Source organism: Gymnodraco acuticeps, unplaced genomic scaffold, assembly GCF_902827175.1.
Source record: "Gymnodraco acuticeps unplaced genomic scaffold, fGymAcu1.1, whole genome shotgun sequence".
Classification (NCBI taxonomy): Eukaryota; Metazoa; Chordata; class Actinopteri; order Perciformes; family Bathydraconidae; genus Gymnodraco; species Gymnodraco acuticeps.
This window is the reverse complement of record NW_022990526.1, coordinates 384,759-401,879: the sequence shown is the minus strand read 5'-3', so window position 1 is coordinate 401,879 and position 17,121 is coordinate 384,759.

Sequence of the window (17,121 nt, the reverse complement as noted above, 5' to 3'; positions counted from 1 at the left end):
GACGCGTAGCGGAGCATCAGAATGTTGCAGTAGAATTTGCAGTCTGCACAGTGTTATATTTTCACCGCTCAGTGTCAGTAAATATTGTGCAGAATTGGACTACAAGATAGATGCAAGCTTGTAGAGTTATTTAAAGCATAAATGAGTCGGTTGGGTTCTGGAGGTGTGGTTACAGCAATTGTGCTGGGTTTGCGTTGCCTGTGCCTGGTGGTGGGGCCCAATGTGATATATTTTCATGGTCACATGCATAATTACCATCGTCAAAGAGAGAATGCGTTTGTGAAGAATGTGAGCATATATGCAGATCTTTAGTGTTGGTAATGTTATAAGATTGTATGCATAGTGTCCTGCTGAGTCAGTGTGAGCGACGTGCAGTCAGGGGAGGCAGGGGAGGCAGAGCCTCACCTGTCATACTCCAATGTAACGGAAAAACAACTAAAGAAAAACTAAATAGTAATAATAATAAAATGTCTCCACTGATCTGTGTTGTAAATGTGATTTATGTATGATTCCAATCGCTTTTTATAGTCAAAAACAGCAAATTTACAGAGCTCCGCTACAACTACGGGTAGTGATGAGAAGTGAGGCAGGGACGAGCTCTGCCTCTCGTAAGCCCAGAGTAACTCGCTGGAGCGCGGGCACTAATTTAACGCGGGCACTTATTTTGTGAGCGCGCTCAAGCCAGTTACTGTGTGGTGAGGTGAGGCACAGATGAGCTCTGCCTCACCTCAGAATGCGTCACCCCACAGAAACTGGCTGGAAAGCGGGCCCTAAGCGCATGCCTGCACCATCTCACTGTATGTCACCAATGTAATGTTTGTAGATCCCTTTATTACATTTATCCACGCCATCCATAGTCTCTAAATAACTTATTTCACGTATGATATTTAGGCTCGCTGGTCTCATCATACAACGGCAATGAAAAAAGCACCAGGGGAGGCAGCCATAACCTCTGCCGCACTGAAGGGGGCGCAAGTGAGCCTACAGGTTCTTGTTGCTACTGTTATTCTACGCAGGGACGGTAGACGCAAACAACAAACTAGACTTTTGAAACTAGAGGAAGATAGGGAAGACTTTTACAAAAAAGTAATAGAGATTGTTGTCCAGAAGGATAGCATGGACATCTTCAAGTCAAGGTAAGACCCCAATTGTAATGAAAATGGGATCTTACTAAGAAAGAACAATCCAATATTTAGATTTTGGTTAGTCTGTTTAAAATGAATGGAAGCATCAGACTAAAAAAGCTTTTGAAAATAACCGAATATTTCGATTAAGGTCAAAATATAATATTTGTAAATCTGCCTCACCAGCCATGAACCTCACCGCACGTCACTGGAGTCTATTGGTGTCCCGTTTTTAGCTGCTATGTTGTTCATACATGGAGCTAGTTAGCTAAGTTAAGCTATTCAGTGATAGTGTGTGGATGAGATACTAACTTAGCCTTTATTAGCCATGTGTGTGTTTGCAACGTGTCTAATGTGTTTAGCAACTATTAGTATCACTGTTGCTTATTATTAATAACAAGAGTCTGGTTAGTTATTGTAATGTGAACCTTATTTCTATTTCTGTGTATTTTGCAGAAACCATTCATTCATCTCTACTACATTCATTCATCTCTACTCTACATTCATTCATTCTCTACTACATTCATTCATCTCTACTCTACATTCATTCATTCTCTACTCTACATTCATTCTCATTATCATCATCCTCATCAAACCCATTCGACATCCTGTATACTCCACATCAAACATGATGTATTCTGTGTTGATGATCAGAACCAAGCTAATATAAAGTTCAATGACTGTACTTCCTGTCTCCGTGTCAACTCTCTAACCGGAGTGCTGTTTTGGATAAAGCGGCTCCAGCACAAACATCACAACACATAATTCCCCAATAGTAGCATTTCAACAGGTTTTTGATATAATAAAAACTCAAGTTAGATATCGTTATTAATCAGCTGTAAGTTTTTGTTTGTTTGAACTTTTTCATTATAATTATTGTACAAAATGGTATAAGAATGCAAACATTAAGATCTGTTCTGTTTAAATTGATTATAGTCTATTATCAATTCAGGTTAAGAAACTTGCTTGCATCCTATTTTAAAGGTATTTCTTTTTATACTCTACTATAATGCAACAAAAAAAGGGTTTCATTCTATTAATGTTGTCTTTTGTATTGCACTTTGGCAGCAGATTCCTGTGTAGCTTCAGATCTGAGTTGTCTTATTAGTAAGCCTAATTTATACTTTTGTAGCAACACTATTTTTATATAATGGCAAAGAAAGGGTTCAGAGTCTTTTCTTTTTTTCCTGTGTCATATGTGGGCACTGTTCAATGTTTCTTGAAAACATTACCCACTGTGTGACCGGGCCCGGCGCCACGAGGGGGCAAAAGGGGGCATTGCCCCCTCAGTTGTATTCTTTGCCCCCTCACTTTGAGCATCATTCATCCATCAAAAAGTACAATAAATGTCACAATTATTAAACAACTTTAAATAATTATTTCCCCCAATACACGTTACTATGTTTAGATCAGATATGTGGGCAGGCAGTCAAGCAACGTGTAAAAAAGCCTCAACCCCAAGTGAGCTTACAGTAGTCTTAATGTTAGTGTGCTTAGCTGTAAACACAGTCAGATGGGTGACCAAAACGTCCCCGTTTTCGGTGGCTGGTACCCAGTTGAAACTCCCGAAAATGTTCCCGTTTTTGAATGTGCATTTAAAAAAAATAGAGCAAGGTGAAATCAAATGTTACATGTCAGTAAAAACAGAGTAACAGTGTTGTGCCTGTTTGTAGCGTTAGCGTTCTTCTTCTTCTTCGTCTTCTTCTTCTTCTTCTTCTTCTTCTTCTTCTTCTTCGTCTTTAATGGCGAATCGCTTCCACTTGGAGCATATATCGCCGCCACCTACTGTTGATTTATTAAATGTTTATATTAAATCCTTGTCCTCAGACCAGTGTTTTTGAGGAACTTGAAGATCAGCTTGTTTACTTCATTTCTTGATTTACTTTCGTATATTGACTTGAAATCCATGTTGTTTGACATCAACAAAAAATAAGACAGACAAATGAAAGCTTTAGCGCAAGTTCAATAAGGAAGACCTAACTCGAGTCACTCACACGTCACTCTATGGCTCCCTTCCCCCCTCATTAAATATGAGGGCGTCACGCCTCAGCAGCCAATCGCTGCACATGCTAAATGCCTTAAATACCTGCTCTTCCTCCCTGTCAGTTGTCATTGCAGATGATCACACGCAATGGTAGTTGCAATACAATACTGCTTCTCGTGAGAAAAACCGTAAGAAACAACTAGCTCAAGATGTCCAACTCGGACAATTCGGAACACGAACCTTCTCTGGAAGTCTCCGATCCCGGTTCGGTTCCCCACAGCGGCTTATCAACAGAGGAAGACTTCCTCATCGCCCGGCTCCTGCAGCAGGGCTTTCCCACAGCCCCAGGCCTCACTCTCTCTCAGCGGCGATAGCTCTCGGACCAGGTCTCCAGCGTAGCTCCCCAGTCCGGGGCAGCAGCTCCAGCCAGCTTCCCAGAGAGCAGGACGAGGCCGCAGCCGCGGAGGTAAAAAAGGGCAGGAAGTCGAGCCCTCCAGGATCCCGTCCCCCTCCAAAAAATCCACCCCTTCTCAGGCTCGCCAGTCCGGGAGCGTCACACACCCCTATGGAGAGTAGCGCGGCCGGCTCCCTGCAATCCCTGGCTAGCTCCATGATAGCTATCGATGCTCGCCTCCAGGCTCTGGAAGACCCCGCCACAGGAGCTTCAACTTCCGTTGCACTCAGGTACTAGTTTTAACGAAAACGTTTGCACTCGACCCTTACACAGGGTTGGGTCGTAACGGAATACATGTAACGGTGTTACGTAATCGGAAGAAAAAGAAAGAAAAAAAAAAATCAGTACATTCAGCTGGCGTTACATTTGAAAAAACGAGTAAACTGAGTGCAGTTACTTTCGTAAACCTGAAGTGAATACTTATTGGAATTATTGGTGGAAAGTTTCCTCACAATGTAATATTCATTACCGGCAGAACCGTGTGCACAGCGCTGCAGCGTATCTGCGAGCGAGAGATGCAGCGTGTCCGTGAGGCCCCGCCCCGCACGCAGATGAGAGAGAGAGAGTTCTCTTTCAAAACATATTGGAAGGTAGAAACGGAGATGTTTAGATAAAACGTGGAAGATAACGTTTATGTAGCATTTATTTATTGTCGAAATGATGACATTCATAACGGGATCAAATCTAACTGAATGGCCTGCTGCTGCCGAATGCATGGGGCAAGTAACTGGGAAAAGTTTTAAAAGTGATTACATCGTTTCAGATAATAAATAATAACGATAATGTATTCTATTTAGGGGCGCCTTTCAAAGCACCCAAGGACACCTTACAATGCATACACTTTTCCAAGGAAAGGTTTTAAGACAGTACAAAGAATGCAGTCTGGGTGAGTTTTTCTTTTTATGTACGGTGCAGATGAGAGAGCTGTCAAGAATGACACTAAAATGTTGTGTTCGTGCTCTTCATAAGCCATTAAAACAGTAAAATACGTGTCTCCCGTTCACCAAAACATACCCATCTGTTATGGAAAAGAAAGTATTCTAAAGAGAAAGAAGAGGAAAAGATAAAAAGAAGATGAAAAGGAGAAAAGAAAAGATAAAAAGAAGAGGAGGGAGGAAGAAAAAGAAGAGGAAAGGAAGTATTCTAAAAGTAATCTGCCACCGGTACCGGCGGGATCGTGGTTAGTTTCCGATGCGCAGAAGAAAAATCTAAAGTCTAAAGTATCTAAAGTAAATTTCTGCCTACGCTACTGGTCCGCACAGCAGCAACAACCAATCACATGAATCTCTTGCCCCCGACACACAAAGCAATAGCAATGTTAAAACTAAGTAAACTGGAAAAAAAAAAAAAAAATAAATCCCCAACAGGCGAAAACCTACCAGTTTCACCCACTGTCTCTGCCTCCTCCCTCCATGCCTCGCTCCTCTGGTTTGTATCCCGGTAGACGAACAGAGACTGATCATACAGCACCGGGTGATTCACTACCGCCATAATGAATTTTCCCTCACATTTTTGGAATATGAGGAATTACCTGCGTAGTCTCTCCCAACATACACGCGGTCTGATTGGCTAGCGCTGTACCGGCAGATTTGCATAAACGGGATTTCATTGGCTGACGCTTCTGCCGAGGTGCCAAAAGTTGAACATTGCTCAACTTTTTGAAGCGAGCAACGCCAGCAAACGCTCCACGTCGCTTCCCAAAATACAGTTCTACTAAAAGTGACGTCACCCCATTCAAAGTGAATGGGCAGAAGCATTTGGAAGCTGTAACGCACGCCACCGTGTGGACGGGCCGTCACAGTGGCTCTGCGCCAGAAACATCAACACATTAAAAAAAATTAAAAAAACATTCTGGAATATCACCCCTCCACTCCCATTAACATCCCTCAGCCAGCAGCTGCGCTATCTACAGATTCCGTGTTTGTTGACTATCTCCCGTCAGGGCTCTCCCAAGGCTTCAGGGTAGGGGTCCTCCCATCTCCCACAGTGACTTTCGTAGCAAGAAACTTACAGTCAGCCGCTAAAGAACCCAACATAGTTTCCCAGCTCATCGACAAAGAACTTCTCAAAGGATATATAATCGGTCCTTTTAGCTCCTCCCCCTTCTCAGTGTTCCGTTCAAATCCCATCGGAATAGCCACACGTAAATAAAAGGCTGATTTTCGATCTGTCCGCTCCCTGCTCCGGCCCATTCTGCAGCGCCAATAGCATCATCCCTCCAGATCAGTTCTCCCTTCACCATGCCTCAGTGGATAATGCAATAAAGATGATCAAGTTCACAGGGCACGGAGCTTGGCTCTCCAAAGCGGACATTACAGATGCCTTCAAATCATCCCCATTCATCCGTCTCAGTGGAACTTGTTCGGTATTAAGTGGGAGTCCAAACTCTATCTTCGCGTTCGCACGACCTTCGGGTGCAGAAGCAGCCCCTGCATCTTCAATTCCTTCTCGGAAGAGCTCTATTGGATACTGCTGAACATCGTCAGAATCCCCTCCGTCCTTCACCTACCGGACGACTTCCTCCCCATAAACCCGCCACAGGACAGCTCAGGGATCTCACTGGCCAAGCTTAAACACTGCTTCAGGAGTGAGGTGACCCTCTCTTCAAAGAGAAAACGTTAGGTCCCGTCACACGCTTAGAGTTCTTAGGCATCATCCTCGACTCCATAGACATGAAGGCGTCTCTCCCCTCCGACAAATCGCAGCGCATCCAGGACATCACCAAGTCATACTGCGAGCAACAAGTTATCACAAAACAACAGTTGCTCTCCCTTCTCGGACACCTCAACTTCGCCATGCACGTCATCCCCCAGGGGCGCTCGTTCATCTCCCGCCTCCTGGACGCAGCATCAGCGGTCGACAACCTCCATGACTGCGTTTTCTTAGACGAAGGCTGCCGTTCAGACCTTCGGTTCTGGTCCCTCCTGCTCGCCCACTGGAACGGAATTACTTTATTTTACGATGGCCTCTGACTCAATGAGGTCTTCACGGATGCCGCCCATCCATGGGTTTTGGGGGGTTTCTTCCAGGGAGAGTGGTTCGCAGGGTCATGGCCCCGTCAATTTCTACCCAAGCAAGTTCTCACTAAATCCAGCCTATCACCCATATCATACCCGGGCATTCCTTCAGGATAGGTGCAGCCACCTCTGCTGCTAATCAAGGTCTCTCTACCTCATCCCTACAACAACTAGGACGGTGGTCCTCCTCCGCCTTCACAACCTTCATTCGTCCGGACATCAGCGCCGTACGGGCTTCCCAAAGATCTCTCAGACCCTAACTATGGTAGTTATACATATAACTGGTGGTGGCTCAAACACATTCACAAGTATACATGTCTCACTAAGGTTCCCAATATTCAAAACTGCATTCCTGTCCTAATTCCGCGGGCCCCGCCCACAGGGAATAATGTCTCGTCTCACGCCGCAACTACAGGTAATGGGCTTCATCTCCGGCACACAGGTATTTCATTCCCAGGCCTTGCTCAAACGCATCAGTGTAAAATGTATTTCCTGCAGTCCGCGTGGACTCGGGCCACCGTACACTCCGGTGTCAGTTACAAAACAAAGGAAATAAAGAAAGAGTAAAGATATATATATATATATATATATATATATATATATATATATATATATATATATATATATATATATATATATATATATATATATATATATATATATATATATATATATATATATATATATATATATATATATATATATATATATATATATATATATAGCCTGCGAAGTCAGGCGTGGCGGAAGGCCACCGTACACTTCGGTGCCAGTTACAAAACAAAGGAAAAGAAATGAAGAGTAAAGAAAAAAAATATATATATATATATAACCTGCGAAGTCAGGCGTGGCGGAAGGCCACCGTACACTTCGGTGTCGTAGCGGAAGGCTACCGTACACTTCGGTGTCAGTTACAAAACAAAGAGTAAAGAAAAAAGATACATATATATATATATATATATATATATAACCTGCGAAGTCAGGCGTGGCGGAAGGCCACCATACACTTCGGTGTCGTAGCGGAAGGCTACCGTACACTTCGGTGTCAGTTACAAAACAAAGGAAAGAGTAAAGAAAATATATATATATATATATATATATAACCTGCGAAGTCAGGCGTGGCGGAAGGCCACCGTACACTTCGGTGTCAGTTACAAAACAAAGGAAAAAGAAATAAAGAAAAAAAAAATATATATATATATATAGCCTGCGAAGTCAGGCGTGGCGGAAGGCCACCGTACACTTCGGTGTCGTAGCGGAAGGCTACCGTACACTTCGGTGTCAGTTACAAAATAAAGAAAAGATATATATATAACCTGCGAAGTCAGGCGTGGCGGAAGGCCACCGTACACTTCGGTGTCAGTTACAAAACAAAGGAAAAAGAATAAAGAGAAATATATATATATATATATATATATATATATATATATATATATATATATATATATATCCTGCGAAGTCAGGCGTGGCGGAAGGCCACCGTACACTTCGGTGTCGTAGCGGAAGGCTACCGTACACTTCGGTGTTGTGGACGTTGGGCCACCGTTACAAAACGAAACCGCTCGCTCCTCGGCGTAGTCAATTCCCTGCTGGCCAGGCATGCGACCCGCAGGTCGTTTTCAGATAAGACCGGCACTGATTTCGGCAGTCAGAGTCTCAGCATGACCAGTAAGCTCCGGCAGTGATTCCGGCACAGTGTCGCTCATATACGTGTTAATCTATTATCTCTCCTCCCCAGATCACCAGTCACCCCACAAGGTAAGCAACTCAGTTCATCTCAGTATTCATACTTCACTGGTTTTGGGGATTTCATCGGAGCGGTGCTTTCCCTCCTGAATGATTATCCTGCAAACCGGGGGCCTAATCGCCAAACACCATTACATTCTCCTGTCGTACTATCATGGCAATCATTTCATTCATATGACGTGTAAACAATAAATATGTAATTCTTACATCACGTCTCTCCGGTTTGAACTACAGATAGCACCACACATGATGGTTACTTGTTATTATTTAGGGCTGTCTGTATGGATCAGGTTTTTGCCAAAGCGAGCCCTTTTACTAGAATAATAATATGTTATGTATTATATCAACCGTATTGGAACAATGAGCGACATCTAGTGACGGATTTTGGAACATTGATTTGATTTTTCTCATGGCAGTTGTCTAGAGACAAACCAGGGGACTTTTATTTTTAATCTGTGTCTGTCCATTTGGTGTAGTATTTGATCCAATATTACATTTGGTTTATATATTAGTCACTTTCTTATGAAATGCCAGGTTTTAGGCCTTGATTTGAACATTCAATCCTGAAAATAAAAAATCAACCAGATTAATGTTTCTTTAATCCTGAACTGACTAGAGGTAAGTAAATCTGTATAGGAAGACAAGTTAAGGGATAGAGGAGAAAAGGTTATGGTATAATTACAGAGCCTGTCCATTTATAAATTGAGGAAATCAATGTTAGTCTGTTAACCAAAGTGCAGCCATCTATCTATCAACTATCTGCTATCTATTATTAAAGATCAGAGGAAAATAACAGAACGAGAGGGGTAAATCCGGAATAAAAATAAAGAAGCAAAGAGATTGTAGAGCAGTGAGAAGGAAAAAAGCTTGGTGTGTCAATTCATTACATTGCCAGTATTTTTCGTTGTTGTGGAAATAAAAGTTGCCCCCTCGGATTTTTTAACAGCCCCCTCAGTCATTTCATCCTGGAGCCGGGCCTGGTCCATTGACAGACACCTTCTGCTCTCTATTAGTTAGAAAGTTTAAAATCCATAAAACAAGTTGATCGGGCAGATTCAAATGACATAATAGGCTCTCCACCAGGAGATGCGGCTGCATTGTGTTAAATGCTGAAGAAAAGTCAGCAAACAAAAGCCTGGCCTGGGCTTGTGGCTTCTCAAGGTGTTTGTGGAGGGTGTGCAGTATAAAAAGCTTTGCATCCTCTACGCCTCTCCCTGCCTGATACGCAAATCAAGTTCACCACCTACTACTGACATGACAAGGCCTTTAACAATTTTCATTACCAATGACGTTAAAGCCACCGGTCTGAAGTCGTTTAGGACTTTAGGATGAGGTTTCTTAGGGATGGGAATTACAGTTCAATCAGAAGAGACAATGATGTATGAAATACATATTTATTACTGGGACACGTCATATGAATGAAATAATGATTGCCAGAATTGAGACAGGGGAATGGTGTTTGGCGATTAGGCCCCGGTTTGCAGGATTATCATTCAGGAGGGGAAGAACCGCTCCGAAGAAACCCCCCGGGGTCTAGACACTGGTGGTGGTGATAAGTAGGTGGGACCAGTCTGAAGGGAGAAGGATTAGCTTGGTCCTGTAGGAGACGGGAGGCGAGAGGGGTGGAGGAGGGTTGCGTATTGTCACCTGGAATGACAGCTGACAAGAGGGAAGAGCAGATATAAAGGGATTAGCGGGTGCAACGATAGGCTTGTGAGAATGGAGAGAGGAGTGATTGGTTAGCTGGGGAGTGACACCCCCGATCACTTAATGAGGGAGGAGAGGGTAGAGAAGTGACGTGTAATATGAATGAAGAGCTTGGTCTTCCTGCTTGAACTTGCGCTAAGCTTCATTTGAGGATTTCCACATATCAGGAATTTGGCTATTCTCAAGTGACAATTGGAAGATATGCTGGAAAACACCACAGAGTTCGCTAGCACAATACTGGAGTGTACACCCACAAATATGGTCAGGACCTAGGGCCTTCCTAATATTGACTCGTTTTAAGAGATTCCTAACATCATCCTGTTCAATGACTATGTCTGAGATAGGTGAGAGAGACTCTCTAAGGGTTGAGGTGTTTATGGAGAAATCATTTTTCTCGAATCGAGAATAAAAAATGTTAAAAGCATTGGGGAGGTCTGCCTCATTTGTTCCCTCAATGTTAATGGTATTCCTAGCCCTGTCATAGTTGTTACCCTGGGAGATGGAGGACATTGATTTGATTCCCCTCCAGGCTTCCCGAAGATCTCCACTGCTGTATTTGAGTTCCACCTTATCCCTATAAACTATTTTAGCTTTTCTTATCTCATTTCTTAATTCTCTGTTAATTTCTTTTTTGTCCTGACTGTTTCCAGTATAAAATATACGTTTCTTTCTATTTATAACACTCTTTAGTTCCTTCGTGACCCACGGCTTATTATTAGGGAAGACGGTAATGTCTTTACAAGGAATGTTAGACTCCACACAAAATGATATGTAGGATGAGACAATGCATTGTGTTGATTGACATGCCGCTTAACATATTTGAAGGAGACTGGAATACAAAAAAATATATATATCAAAACAAAAAGCTAACATCTAATTTTAATTATACATTTCAAACACAGTATTTTCCCACATAGCCAATGATCTACATAAAACAAAAAACTGCTTTTAGTCTATTTGGATGATGGACAGTTTGAAGCGTTGAGTGATCAGTCTGTATTAGGTAAACAAAATGTTAATCACCGACATTTTGGTTATGATATTAATACTAATGTTATTATATTAAAGCAGGGGTGGGGAACCTCCGGCCCCCGGGCCGTATACGGACCGCTAGACCATTTGTTACGGCCCTCGAGGTAATTTATAAACAAAGTGGCCTGTGCCTGGTGGTGGGGCCCAATGTGATATATTTTCATGGGGCCCAAAATCCCTGGCGGTGCCCCTGCTCTTTCCCAATGTTAGTCACTGGAGAAAAGTTTTTCTGGGCCCAGTGACGTCACGGACTGATACGGAAGTTGTAGTACCGCCGTTTAGACACAACGAATATTTTCATCAGAGTTAGGCGCACTTCCTGGGGGCTTGGTTAGCACCCCCCTTTTCTTTTCTTTTTTTTTGAGATGTGGGTACGGAGGAAAAGAGAGAGGGTTTTGTTTTCTGACACTTTGTGAGTTCCCTGACCAGTGGCGAGCCGTGACTTTTATACCTAGGCCCTCTGACCCCCCCCCCCCCCCCCCCTTCCCTCGAAAGAAAAGAAGAGTTATTACGTCACAGCGTACACAGTCCATCCTCCTGTCCTTTTGGATGAAGCACTTGCGGGTCATTCAGCTGATCCTTTGCCACTCCAGTTTATCATTGTAACTCAATCTTGAAAATGACTCAGTTAATAACTTCGCAACGATGTCATCACTATCACTGAAGTGAGCCATCATGAACAAACTTATGCTAATCATAACTCTATCGATCATAAATCTATCGATCATAAATCTATCGATTAGATTTATGATTCGAAAATAATAAAAGTTGGGTAGACATGTGGATATTATCCGGCTAAACAAAACGTGCATTTATCTAACAGGTTCGTTTTCCACAGACCTTATTTCGAGCTATTTTCCAAAATCCTATGGAGAAATCCTGTTGCTTTCTGTCGAGGGAATCCGAGCGCAGCTTACTTCCGGGTTTTAGGACGCGTCACTGCACCACTTGCATAGACCTCACAGCGGGTGGGAACTTGTCATAAAGTCCACGATAATAAAGCCCGCCCATTTAGAGGGAAGATATGATTGGTCAATTGTACTGTCATTTGACATTACTCTCTCATTGAGTTACTATAGCGGGCCCTCTGTGAATCTACAGAGGGACCAACAAGCTCTCCCGTCTTCACATAACTCGCAGAGACGGCATTTAACCCTTCACATTCCAACAGAAACTGAACAGGCAGATTCGAAGGATTTATTTCTTTGGAAATATTATTTTAAACACAATTAAATCAAGTTATTTTGGTAAAACTAATGAGAAATGTAACACCAAAAAAATATAAAAAATTATATTTAAAAAAAAACGTTTTTTTTTTTTAATGTTTTCAAATATTATTTTTTAGAATATCTTAGGCCCTCACAGAGGGCCTAGAGGGCCCTGACGGCTCGCCACTGTCCCTGACACACCGGGATATTTATGTATAAAAGACATCAAAAAGTGCATTTTGCATGATAGGTCCCCTTTAAATAAAAAGTTTGGCATTTTTGGAGAAAAAAAATTGATACAACTACAGTATAAACATTGGATTGAGATCAATCTTCTTACCTAGGCAACGAAGCAATTTTCCCCAAAAATTGTCTTGTTCAGTAAGCAACTAAATACATGTATTTGAATCATTTGTGTTTGTTTGAAATCCCCAAAACCCATGAAGTGCATTCATGTTTGGGAGTAGTGTTACTGCTTATGGTAAATATTATATATTTTCCAAAATGTCACACCTGTATAGTGTATACATTGCACAGTATAACCCAAACCCAGAACAGATTAGTTTGGGTTCCCTGTTTTCAGAGTTTTGACTTTCCCCGGTCACAAATTGGTGAATGTTAGATTATGGTCTGTCGTTGCCAAGTTACAAAAGGTGAAAGGTTAAGGAATGTCTCTCCCTGTGATAGTGTTTTCAGAGAGGGCTAGTGAAAGTACCGCTCACTCTTGGATACTAAGATCATGCTTGTCTTAGTAAGGAATCAAAGCCTGATGATTTGGCGCTGTCTCTCGGTCCGTGCCTTGTTTCTCAATCTCAAGGTATTATTTCAGTTCTCCATCACTTGTCTCTGCTTCTTCATCTATGGTTTGTTTCTGTTTCCTTTAGGCTTTATCTATGTCTCTGTCTTAACTTTCTTCTCTATCCTTCTCTCCTCTTAACCTGGTTGGGTTTCTGTTTCTGCCTCAACAGACTGATCCGTCTAAGTCTACTTGTCCAAGAACATGCTTGCACTGACGCACAAATACTCTTGAGGCACACGATCAAGTCAGTCGTATTTTCTAATTCAAACAAGATCAGAGAGCTGACAAATACATCCAAAACCTAGATCATCAGTGGTCCAAGGTTCCTGGATCAAAAATGATCTTTGGCAACTTTTAGCTCCCCAGAAAGTGACAGTTTGGTCCATTATTGGTGTTGGGCATCTTCCACATTTCACTGATCAAGTAGTTAAACTTATCCCACAGCTCATCTCTGTCTCTCACACACAACCTCTTTCTCCATCTGTCATTGCTTTTCTCTTTTCCATCCCTCTTACCCACAAATGGAGATGAACATCGTCCTTATTGAGCCAAAGACGATCAGAGAACAGGATAACCTAAGCCTCAAGAGCCTGATAAGTAGTCTTTGACATGGTCTGATATTATCATATTCATGCCTCATTCATAACAGACAAGCTGATCAAAAAAACCTTGATGTTCCAGAAGGTCATCTTTAGGTTCACTGTAGGTCAACCCTTCCCATGAAAGCTGAGGGTCATGGGAAGCTGCAGCTCTTGGCTCGACCGGATAGGAACTTCACTGACAGGTTATCTTGGAGGATGTTTGTAAAATGGCCGACCACTGATACCACAGTAAAGAGCAGCACTCTGTGACTGTACCGTACATACTGAGCCAAGGACATGGCGAGCAAATCATGACCAATGATCTGAAGCAGGGAGGAGGCACTGCGAACGGAGTGGAAGAGTGTGGCCTTTACTCAGGGTTTGGAGGAGGAGAGGATGTGTGTACATGTGTGTGTATGTGCGAGGAGAGAGTATGTGCCTGGGTTTTAGTGGGTTGAATTGGTTTGATTACATTTGGAGATAGCGATCAGCTCCATTCCACTCGCTGCTTTATTGTGTTTGATGTCCGATGAGAATCTAGACGGAGCAACTCAACACGCATACCCTGCTAATGTACATGTATACACACACACACACACACACACACATGGTGGAGAATCACAGACAGGCACCTTTTAACTGGCTCATTCCAAGTTTGGAAGTAAGCAAACACTTTGTATATGACACTAGCAGGTGAAAAGACAAAAAACTAGTCTGCTAGAATCACCGTTTTGCTTGTTTATCTGTTTACTTGTCAGCTTAAAATATCCTTTTTTTGTTGGCAAGTGTTTTCCTTTGTAAGTTTACACATTTGGAATTGCTCTGTCACTGTTTAGGGTGGGAAAGAAGTGTGTGAGTGTGTCTGTGAGTGATTGTGGCGGGGAGGTACAGCTCACACACACACATGCAAATGTTTGACTCGATGCCGTGGAAACAGGCGATGTTTGGTCCTGATAGTTTCTCCCTCTCTTTAATTGTGGGGAAATGGGTTTCAGATGTTACTGCGCGACTGATCACTTTGGGCCCTGCTCGGCCCCGTCATGTCCTCCCAAACCACATCAAGGAGACCAGGGATGATGTGGGACGATAGCAGCCCAGCGAGGGAGGCCCACTGCGGGGGCTAAACGCTCCTCTGGGTGCCCTTGCAATAACAAGATCCACATTAGGCAGTAGCTGTGTCATCTGACTGCTAAGCTAGGCGGTGTTGCTGCCTACTGTGTGAAATGTGACTGAAATAACAAACCCAACGTGATTGGAGGAAATGATTTCCTGCTGTAGTTTATTGAACGTAGCTTGTTTCAGATGTTATTTGTGAACATATTTGGGATGTCTTTGATATTATGAGCAACTTTTAATGCTAGCGCTATTGCTGGTGTTATGGGCTTATCAGTGGGGCTGTATATCAGGAGCTGGCAGATATTTGGTGTCTTGAAAAGGATTTTTCCTATTAAAGTATTCACTATTCCTTCCCATGTTTATATTTGTGGTGACAGCCTACTAGAAAAACATGAAGCTACATTAAAAACGAATAAAAAAGTGTCCTCCACATGTTTGCAGCACCTGTTGAGGAGATGGTTGATCCCTGTGGGTGTGACAAACCCACTTTCCAGTAATAAAGCCTTTTTGGTTGCTTCGGTTTGTTTTCCTTGGATGACTCCTTACCCCTGGGTGAGGACTCTGGTAATTCACATGGGAGAATATAGGGGTTGATGTCATGTATTCCAGCTTTGGGAGCGGGAGAAAAAGAAAGACACACTGTCGGCGGAAGAGGGATGCAATGCTGCCCTCTGCTGTTGAGTAAGGCAAGTATAATATCTGACTCAGACAGAAAAACCCTTTTTTACTAATTATGACTGGCATTTTAGGGTAAAAAATATATTTACTAAAGCACCGTGTATGTATTTTACTTGAGTGATTACCCTTTATTATTTTTACTTCCACTGCATTTCAGAGTGTGTTTTTGTGTTGATGTTAGGGTGGGATTGAGGGAAAAAATAGGGTGGGGAGGGAGGGGAAGTTAGATAGCCACCAGTTGATAGAAATGTATCAGCCAGCTGGCCAGCAGCCGCGGAGCTGTGGAGCTCTCCCTGATCTCTGTCTCAGAGAAAATACAACAGCCAGAGGCTATGAGGGGGTCTGAAAGGTTTCTATTTGCATTGGAACAGCTTTGTTGCAGTTCAACTGGATATGACTACCCAGTATTTTCTTTTTGAATTGACAGTGGAGGAACTGATGGTTTTCTGGTTTGTGAGTTGGGACTCGCACTTGCAACTTTAGAAACATGTTACATTGTGTGGTGAGCCCCCTTGGAAACCCTAGTGAGTGAGATTTACATAAATCAATATAATGAAGAGTTGACCATTTGATTTGAATTTGCTCACACATTCAGAGAAACCAGTACAGATCACAGTGCCTCTGCCTTGTGGGCATGATAAGCCCACTGACAAAAACATAAAACATCTGTTACCCATATTTTCTGAAGCTTCCAAGAAGAGCAATCCGAGGTTACTCCAAGAAGGTCATCATCACTTCTGTCTCTTTCCAACCCGACTCTCGCTCTCTCCGTGCTCTTCATGCTCTTCATGCTCTCTTTCAGTAGCTCCTATTGAGCATCAAAGCCTCAACACTCTGGTCCCATGGAGCAGGAATCTCCAGACTGTGTAAACAGCACTCCAGTCCTTCCCAACTGTGAAACACATTGGATTTGAACCTGCGTGTGAACCTTTACATCTACTGTATTCGGCCGGAGGGAAATTAGGGTGTGGGCAGAAAAAAAGGTTTGTTTTGTTTAGGGTATCATTTACATAGCGCACAAAGACAGCACTTAATGAATCGTATGCATTGTTATAGCTCTGCAGGACTGTATACACAATTTACAATACAGAACCGAATTACAAAAATAGATGTATTTAAAGATGGAAAAAAAATCATGGGAAACCGTACCAGAAGTTAGTGAAATTCAAATATTCCTCATGTTTACGATGACTAAGTTATGTACGGTGGCAGACGTCAAGTTGGTGAATGTTTTCAAAATGTGTTGCATGTGTTTTGGTAGATTTTCGTTTTTATATGGGCATCGTTTCTGAAGCTGCAGCGCGTTTCTCCTAACATTAGTGTTTTGGGCCGTTGTAGCGCGTTTCCACCTGTCGGCCACTGTAGTAAGGCCTTGATTACTGTGGATGTCATAAAGCCTTCTATAAAGACAACAAAATGTCAGTTCTTGTAGTACTTTTCAGCTTTACTGTATTTTTGGAAGTAGAAATAACCGACTCTTCTTTACCTTCTTTTATTTCTTCTTTAACTGGAAGACTAAGTGTGCCAAGGTCCTCCAGACAGAGGAGCAGATGAGAGGGTAAGAGGAGGGGAGAAGGGCTTATTTTGGAAGAACAAAGAGGGCTTGGTAGGACTAGACAGCAGGCCATCAAATACAGGGGTTGATGATGAGCAGAGAGTGTGTGTGTGTGTGTGT